Here is a 10,392-nt window from a genome sequence, read left to right as displayed (position 1 = left end):
CATAGCCATGAACCTCTCCCGTGAAAACGCTAGTGGCTCTGCCCTGGGAAGAGGGAAGAGCTCATCTTTCTGCATTCCTAGCTTACTTGACCTAGCTACACTCTCATTCACATACGACCCCTCTTTTTTAAGTTTCAAACACTTTCACTTCGATTTTTCAAACTTAAAATAACAATAAAGTAAATATTAAAGTGGTGTGTCAATCCTCATAATTTAGATTAGTGGCGTTAAAGAAACCAAGGTATTTATAAAATTTATATTATTCAACCGTCCCAACATGTTAAAGTCAGTTACTGTAAATAAATATTATAAATAATGATGGATCAAAAAAACTTAATAACTTGATATCACAGTTTGAATAAGGGTCAGAAAGTTTAAAACCCACCTAACTCGACCCAATTCGTATAAACCATTAAGTGTAAGTAACTCTAGAAAGTACCATGTACCCATGTCTTTTGCTCCTTTTCGAGGACAATACATGTTGCATGCCATTGAAATTAAATGATAAGAGTTTTGTCTAAGAATTAGTAATTTTGTTGCTAAATTATTCTTTTATTGCACTTTTGATTTTACATGCATTTTTTAATTACAAAAATGAAATTTTAGTTGTGTTGAAACGTTATAAACTCTGTGCTAGTGTCTTCTAAGATGCAATTCTTTATGTTTGTGTTGTAGATTCTAAAAATTCCTTTTGATTCTTTTTTACAAGCTAAAAATATTAATAGGTAGAGAAGTTTGTGTCTCATGGACATGAGATTGTAGATATTGATTTCATCTTTTCTTTCACATGGTTACCTTTTTTTTTGTTCTTTTTGTTAATGGATTAATTTTGTTTTCTTTATATGCAAATTATAGACAAGGGTTCTACATGTCTGACAAACAATTTAAATATATACAGTAAATTAATTTATTTAATTATCTATTTTTATAAAATATATTTTTTTTTAGTATCATCGAATAATAAGAGATTTTATATACTCAACTCGTAGATATTTATAATATCCACATAAAATTAGTCTAATCAAATAATTCAACCTACTCTGGCCCTCCAAAAAAATCAAACGGGTCGAATTGATAATTTATAAAATATCAGAAGTTGAGTTGGTTATAAATATATGTTAAACCTTAACTCGATTATATTCATGAACACCTCTAATTTAGATACATATATATTAATTTAATTTTTATATAAAACTGCAGTAGATGTGTATTTTTTTCATGATTATCGATTCCTATTTTTTACCATTAAAATTCTATCAAATTGCTATTACCATAACCCACTCTCAAGCTTTTACTAAGTTTCATAAAAATATCCTTTGGGAATGGGAAAGATATAAGAAAAATAACGACAAAGTATGATTGAATCAACCCCATTTTGTTTTAAGAGAAACGAGGTAGTTTTGGTTTCGTATATATACATAATTTGTATTATATTGTTTAATAAAAGAAATTCTTAAATTAGTATATAAACGTGGATATCGGAATTGTTAACCCGTGCTTCTTTCTGCATCTGTGAGTCATTTATAGTGAGAAAAAAAAAAAAAAAAAACTATCAGGAAAAAGGGAAGTTAATTTTGTGGAGTGAGAAAAGTGCATATCAAATAGATGATCTAAGGAATTAACCTATACATAAGGCAATGTTAGCTTATAAGTCAACATAATATGAAAGTTCAACTTAAAGGATTAATCTAATGATTAAAAAGACGTATTTCTTTTTAAAAAAATAAAAAAAATTGGGTTCAAATTCTAGAGCTAGTATCAGGGGTGAGCAAAAAAACTAAAAAACTGATTAAACTAAGAAAACCAGAAAACAAAACAGAAAAAAACCGAACCATGAAAAAAAATCAATTAAACCGATTAAAATTTTGAAAAACCCACCGGTTTGGTTTTGGTTTTTAAGCCTAAAATCGAATTGAACCCAAACCGAAAAAAAAAATAAGCCAAACCGGAAAAAAAAAAAGCCAAAACCAAGCAAAACTGGTTTGAACCGGTTTTTATCCTAAAAAACAGAACCAAAACCGGTTGGTTTGAACCAGTTTTGGTTTTTTTAAAAAAAAAATCAATTTGGTTATTTTTTTTAATAAAAACCGAACTGAATTGAAAATAAACACCTCTAACTTAGTATTTAGAAAAAAAAATATTAAAAAATATATAAATATTTTATATCAATAAGAATGTACTTTTAAGATACATTGGAAAAGAAAATATATCTTGAATGATATGAAAAATGACCCAAGAATATTCTCTAAAATCCAATCAATAAAAATAATATAAAAAATCATCTAGTAGACGATCCAGTTATAAGAGTTTGGAACCAAGGAGTTTGTTTTCCCTATGATCTCAGGTTCGAGCCCTATAGTTGTTAATATGATGACCACTGGAGATTTACATGGTCGTTAACTTCCAAGTACATGAAATTAATCGAGGTGTGTGCAAACTGGCCTGGACATCCACATTAATAAAAAAATAATAATAATAATAATATAAAGTCATATTGTTATTTGTGGCATATTAAATAATTCATCTTAAAAACAAGGATAATTCATAGGTTACCTTGTTTTTAAGATGAATAATCCCAAATTAGATTAAAAAACAAGGATAATTCATCTTAAAAACATATTTATAGGTTACCTTATGTAAGAACCCCATGGTCAAACCCACTTCGCCGATCTTGAAATTTTTTCATCTATGGGTCAAACCACTTGTTGGTAGCTCCATTCTCAAAGCTATTATAGTCCTTGTTGTGACTGCTTGCTGCTGCAATTTCTTCAAGAGATGAATCAACCATGCATCCCAACGACTTTTTTCATGCCGCTATTTGACTGGTAATGCATCTGGTTTTCTAGAATCCCATTGCATGATCTAAAGAAATGAATTTTATGAAGTATACAAGTTTAGAGTTGATTAAGTGAACAAGTTTAGTTGTTGCATATATAGTTTTAAAATCTAATCTAGTCTGGTGGATTGATATAAGATCTGGTTTGATTTGAAGCCGATATGTTTAAGAAAAAAATAAAAGAATGTAAAAATTTGGGTGACTCGGTCAAAAATCTAATTATAATCCATTAACTATTTATTTTTTTAACAAAAACAAGGTCATTTTATTTTATATAAAAAAAAATTAAAAGTTGACTTGAGATAACCTAATAATCCAATCAAAACCTACATTTTGAGCTGGTTCAACTAATAAGTGGATTTAATTTTATTTATTTTTGTGTTTCAAAAATATATTTTAAAATAATTAAATTTATTTTATTTTTTTATTTTAAATTAATATCCTTTTGATATTTTTATATTATTTTTAATGTGTTGATTTGAAGGATAAGCTAATGAGATGGTTGTTTAATAATCCAGTCCTAGTTTTAAGGATTACAAGTCCATACACTTAAATCCACGTGTCAAACCTAATGTGGAAAAGGAAAAACTTTTACAATTACATGCATAACAATTCTGAGCTGCTAGTCTAATCATGAAAGAAATAGGCATTTTTGGTCCTAATCAAATCTGTTGAAAAAGTAGGATAGCGCAAGATTTAAAATATATTTTCAAATAAGAGTCCATAAAGACCATAAACATGTGATAAGGAAAACAGCAAAGCATATATTTGGTGCCCTCTCTTACCAATATTCCACAAAATGAATCACTCCCTTTTTTAACAGGACTACCACTCCTGTCCTCAACAAAAACATCTCGGCTTTATAATGTATTTAAAAGTATAGTAGAGTACTTTTAAAAAAAAAAAAATAAATATATATATATATATATATATATATTAAAATAATCTAAAAACATAAAAAAAAAATTAATTTAAAATAAAAAAAAATAATTTTTTTTAAAACACAAAAATAAACAAACCTGATTATTCAATAAGTAATGTCTCACACATTGTTGATAAAAAGAATGTCACGCACCGTCCTTTTTCTTTCATCAAAAAAATGGGTCGGTATCTTTGATGGAGGTTTATGGAATGAAATCAAAAGTTGAGGAGTAAGGGGATTCGATTCAATCTTCAATTAATTAAATGATCATAATCCAAGAAAAATGTTTGTATTCCATCTCAAAATTAATTAAACTAGTTATTTTCACTTGCACTCTATCACGAGCTATAAATATTTTTTAAAAAAATAATTAGATATACAAACTATTTTGATATATTTTTTACATGAATAAATAAATAAAATATAAATCAAGAAACTTGTGCAGGCATATAATTAAATAAATCAATAATTATATATGTGAAAAATAAAAATAAAAAGTTATTGACAATAACTAAAAGAGAAACTAGAAAAATTAAGAGATGAATGTAAATCAAGATATTTAATCTTATAAAATAAGATATTTACCCAGTTGTGTCAACTAATTTTTTTTATTAAAATCAATAAAAGATAATAAAAATAAAAATACACGTGAAACTGGTTGAATAAAATAAACGGTAAAAAAATATTATACAAGGCCGAATATATTATAAATATTATTTTAAAATAAATATTTTTAAAAAATAAATTTCATATGTATAAAACAAGAAAAAATGTTCAAAAATAAAACACAAACAAAATAATTTTTTTGAAAAACATCTATTCAAAAAAGATTTGCAAAACATGAGACTAAGATAAACCGATAGAAAAGAAATTAAAAAAAAAATCTTTTTAAAACAAACAAATAATGTAGAATGATAAAATATCATACAAGAAAATGAGAGATAAAAAAGATGTTGAACCATATTAATTTTTCAAATTCTTTTATTTGATTTAAATCATGGACTTTAATTTGGTAAACCATGAAAGATTAGATGAATAAAAAGTAAAAAGTATGGAAAGTTGAATGGGTATATTCTTGAATGTTTGGAGATGAAAGGAAAGTCTAAAATGAATGGACCATTAAGTATAGTATATGTATATATATATCGTTATCAATGTGAGATTGATTGATAACGATATCTAAATTGTTTAAAATAAAAAGAAGGTTATATTGAAATTTTAATATAAATCTAAAATGTAAGATGGGATGATGTGTTTGTATGCAAATAAAAAAATTTCTTGAATTATGTTAACTTTACAATTGAGATTAAGTTCAAATGGCTAGTATTTTTTTTTTTTTTTTTGAAAAAAAATGAATATACCATCTAATAATATTTTAAGGATCAATAAATCATTTGAAAAGATTAAAATGCCTCCATCATTAAGGCTCTTGTTTTTTCCACTTAAAGATAAAATAATAATTTTATTATAACAACTCATAGTAAATTATATCTAGTGTTATAATAAAAACCACATGCCTTATATATCCTGTTAATTTAATTTATGTATGAATCCCCTCAATCTAGCACGTATTTGGTGTGCAAATTCAATATTGGAATAGTAATAGTGTAGTATATGTGTTTAGTAACAAGATAAAGGTGTTTTATGAGAATATATTTGGATCGACGTTTTTCATGTGTTTTTTTTAATATCTTTTCAGCATTAATATCTTAAAATCATTCAAAAAAAAAAGATTTTTAAAAAATCACACACTGTATAATGGCAGGAAAAAGACGGAGATGAGGTGGGAGAAAAGAAGAATACTTGTAAGACGTCCCTTTTCGTTCAACGACTCCCTCTACACTCTAAAGTGGGGTCACGTCTCTCCTAAGTCGTTAGATCTGATCAGAGCACTTTCGTCAGGTCCACCAAATGTCCGAAAGGAGTGATGAAGAATATAGTTTTAAACCCGGACATTGCTGATCTGGAATTAAAATTGAACCGGGTTTAAAAAAATAAAAGTAAAAAAATCTGAAATAGCTTGATAGGTTGATGAGGTGATTAGGTAAAATTCTGGTAAAAATGATAGTTGCAAACCTATTAATTTTTTTTATTAAAATAATATTTTTTTATTTTTAAAAAATAAAATTAACTTTGATAATCCAATTATCCTATCAAAACCTACAACTTGAATGTTGAACCGGAGAAGCCATCAAAAGGTTTAGAGGATGTTTGAGTGCTTTTCAAAAATATTTTTGAAAAAGTTTCAAATTTTTTTATTTTTATTTTTTTTAATTAATATATTTTTGATATTTTCAAATTATTTTGATGTGTTGATCTCAAAATTAATTTTTTAAAAAATAAAAAAATATTATTAGTATATTTTTTTAAACAAAAAATATTTTAAAAAACAATAACCACATTCCCAAAAAAATATTTAAAATCTATAATCCAGACACCAGGGCAATGTTATATAAAAATAAAAAGGGAGTGTGTGAGTGACTCTGAGGGGGTCATTCCCGGTGCCCTTGGAATAAGGTATTATTACGTGGCTGATGAGTTTCAAATCCAACAGTGGATGATGAACATTTTCCAAATAGACGGCGCAAATTGTACGTCTTAGAATCTAGGGGACTGTGACACCGTCCCTAGGAAGAAGTGTCGTGTTTTGTTGGTTGAGGTTGGCAGTTAAGTAGGCCATTGATTTTTTTAGCGTGCTTCGCATTGTGTGTTTTGAAGTACGGCGGTGATTGTGATTTAAAATATATTTTGTTTGAGAATATATTAAAAATAATATATTTTTATATTTTTAAAATTTATTTTTATATTAATATATCAAAATAATCTAGAACCATAAAAATTTAAATTTTAAAAAAACATAATTTTAACCATATTTCTAAATATTATATTAGCTCTTTTTATAGTTGTTGTTGTTTTCTAAAGTTTTTTTAATATATATTAAAATAATTTATTTTTTTTATTTTTTTTAAAATTTATTTTTAATATTATTACAATAAGATAATTTAAAAATATAAAAAATAATTTAAGTGTTTGTCAATAGGAAAATTTTCATGAAATGATTCACGTGCATCTTTATTTCCACCTGGCGTGCGACACGAGTGGAGGCCTAGTAATGGGCATCCAGCTTGTTACACATCCAACGATTTCTTTTGAACGATTTTACACGGCAGAAACAAAAGGTCCTCGTATTTCCAACTTTTGTTTAATTATTAGTCACTATCCGTAAAATTTGTTTGGCAAAACTTCACTCATTTTTTAGACAATTATTTATTTTTATTCTTAGATTCTTAATTTATCAAATAATTTTTATATTCTTTTGAATTCATTCAATTAACCCTTTTAATTTCTAAATTTATCAAATTAAATAACACGTGATTTATATCGACTATCGAGTTTACCATTTGAGTTAGTGACTCTTTCTTTTTTTTATTTAATTGCTCATTATTAATTCAGTTTGATAGTTGTTGATGTTTATGTTATCTCAGGACACTTGGTAAGGAATAAACTCCTGTGAAAAGATTATGAAATAAAAATTAATAAAATAAAGTAAAGTAAAAATATGAGTTGAAAACGAAAGTAGAAATTATATTATTTTTCTATATAAAAATTAGGGGCGTAGATCTAAATAGAGATTCTAAAGCGAGCAACCTAAGATTAGTGAAAGCTCTTTTATTATTTGATACGTTGTGTATTGTTTAATTGAAATGTGAAATGTTGTATATGATTCTTTAGTAGGAATTTGTGTAAAAATTAGATTAGAAATCATGTTTAGTAATTAGAATTTGATTGAGTTTTTGTATATTAAGAAAAAACAAATAACCTAGGCAATTCACTGTTGCAATCAATGCCATTTGCACTGTGAATTAACATAATGTATTTTTTTTTTGTTTTTTTGTTTTTTACCTAGTCCTTATACGTTAATCTATTTCACAATTGGCCTAGGTATTTTGTTTCTATTTTGTTTCTAGAACCTTCTCATATACTTAGAAAACATCTCGGCTTTGGATCTATGCTTAATTATGTGAAAAATTGGTCAGGTTTTCTGTTTTTTTTTTTAAATTAAACCAGGGGATTGGAATTGACCAAAAAAAAAGGAAAAAAGAAAGGTTGTAAAGGAAGAAAAAAAAATAAGATTGTAGAATCCAATGAGAGGAGAGAGAATAAAATAAATAAGAAGGAAGAAAAAAAAACATTGCCAACTCAATGTCATGAGAAATTGAGTAACACGCACCATCTTTTCAAGATGAGGACGTTTAGACGATTTTGGAAGCACCGAAGAAAGAGATAACTCCACATACGCCTCCCAAAGATTGTTTTCACCTCCCACACGTTGGCGCGTGATATTCATGTGCAATCCCTTTTTTTTTTTTTTATTTTTTTTTATTTTTGATGTTGATTCTATTATAACTTCTTAATTGAGACTTGACTTTTTTTCCACTCAAAACAAAGCCCTCTCCTTTCAATTTAGTTCTTATTTAATTAATAACTCTTTAATTTAACGCAGGATTTCATCCAGCTCGAGTCCAATTAAGGCCTAACATTAGTAGGGATTAAGGAAAATGGAAAGGAAATAGATAGAAGCCAATTAGGTTATTGCTTTGTGATCGTGTCCATGACCTGAATCATGAATTTTGAGGTTAACATGGGTAGCTCGGTGTTAGTTCAATCTGTTGACATCTTGATATTACAAAAAGAATGTCACCCTAAACTTAAGTCATTTCAGTCTTAATTATATGAAGAACATCAACTAAAAAATCTATATTTTTTAATGCATATGCTTCATGATTTTTTTAGCAAACACATTTATTTTTGGTTACGCAATCTCAATTTCTTAAAATGTTGTGGCAAGCACTAACAATAACCGTATATTTTTTTGGTATTTTGTAAAAAATATTTTTTTGCTTCAACTCGTAATGGAGCATGTAATTTCAACATTAATTCACTTGGTTGAGTTTAACGACATTGTCAAAGAGTTACCTATGGCCTATCTCTTTTTTTTTTTTTGCGTTTAGTAAAATAACATTGCTTTAATTTTTTTAACAAAAGAAGTTCATACATCATTGCCTTATATTTATTTTTTTTCATTTTGAGTTTTAACCAATTCAATTTAGCATGATATGCCTCTATGCATGTTGATAAAACAAAATTAGCGAGAACATTATTAGCTCCTCAAATTCTTGCTTGTAGCGAAAGCCCATGTAATGGTTCCACAAGCTTAATTTTTAAAAAAACTTGTTGTGGCCATTAGTGATACAAGGTGATACTTTATTTTTGGTTGTTGCAAAATTTTTTTTTTTGCTAAATCTCGTGGTAGAGTGTGAGGGAATTGACTAGTAAATTAAACTAAAAATTTGATGAGTTCGTTTTTTTGACTAAATATTTTTGTACTTTGAAAGAACCTAAACCCAACATATTTGGTTTCAACCACGAGTTGAGTTCAAAGCACCGTGAGTCTAGTAACTTGCTAAACCCAATATATATGGGTTCAGCCATAAGTTAAGTTTAAGGCATCGCGGGTCAGGCAAGTTATCAGACCCAATATATACTTGGGTTCAGTAATGAGTTAAGCTCAATGCATTATAGGTTTAGTAGATTGTTAGACCTAACATACTTGGGTTTAACCATGAGTTGAGTCTAAGGCACCACAAGTCTAGAAAATTGATGGGCCCAACATACTTGAGGACAATTATGAGCTGAGTTCAAGGCAGCACAAGTTTAGTAAGTTGTCAGACCCAATATATACTTGGGATCAACCATGAGCTAAGCCCAAGGCACCGTAGGTCTGGCAAGTTACGAGACCCAACATACTTAGGTTCAGCCACGAATTGAGCCAAAGGCATCATGGATCTAATGAACTTCCAAATCTATCTCCTCTAGGTTTGGCTATATATCAGATCCAATTGATCTTAGAGATCCATGTTAATACCATAGGGTTCTATCTTAATGATATTGATATAACTTATTTATGTCAAGAATAATCATCTACCTATATTTGTAGGTGTATAAAATGTAAGAAATAATCATCTATTTGTAAGTGTATGAAAGGTCTCTTAAAGGCCTATCATATTTCCATCTCATTAATGATGCCTAAAAGATTTTTATCCCTTATTAATATAATCTAGAGAAAATGACTTTTCAATGCCTCAACTCTATCAAAACGATAAGGTTTAGAGAGTATAAATACCCCCTAAATCACTCGGATAAAAAGTTCACAATCCTTACCCTTTAAACATTCATACCTTAACTTTTAGAGCATTTATCATACTGAAAACAAAAATAAACATCCTTATTCTTAGAATTTGAAGCTCTTTTCTTTCATTTATTACATTTTCTCTATATAAAAGTCATTGACTTTATCATTGAATGGTCCCTAAACCCCATCAACAGGGACTATTACAGGTATCAAGACTTTTACCACACAATCACATACTTCCTAGGTTATGGACAAATAAATATTGATATGAACATGTGATTAACCACTATACAGATATTAAATAACCTCATTCTTAAGCATATCAGATTTTGGGACATCATTAATTAACATCGTCTGTGAAAAACATTACAAAAAGTCACAAATTTTTTTATTGGATTATTGATATCCCTAATCATTAGTAATGGAAGACAATCAAGACAC

This window comes from Populus alba, chromosome 7, assembly GCF_005239225.2.
Source record: "Populus alba chromosome 7, ASM523922v2, whole genome shotgun sequence".
Lineage (NCBI taxonomy): Eukaryota > Viridiplantae > Streptophyta > Magnoliopsida > Malpighiales > Salicaceae > Populus > Populus alba.
This window is presented reverse-complemented; position numbering follows the sequence as displayed.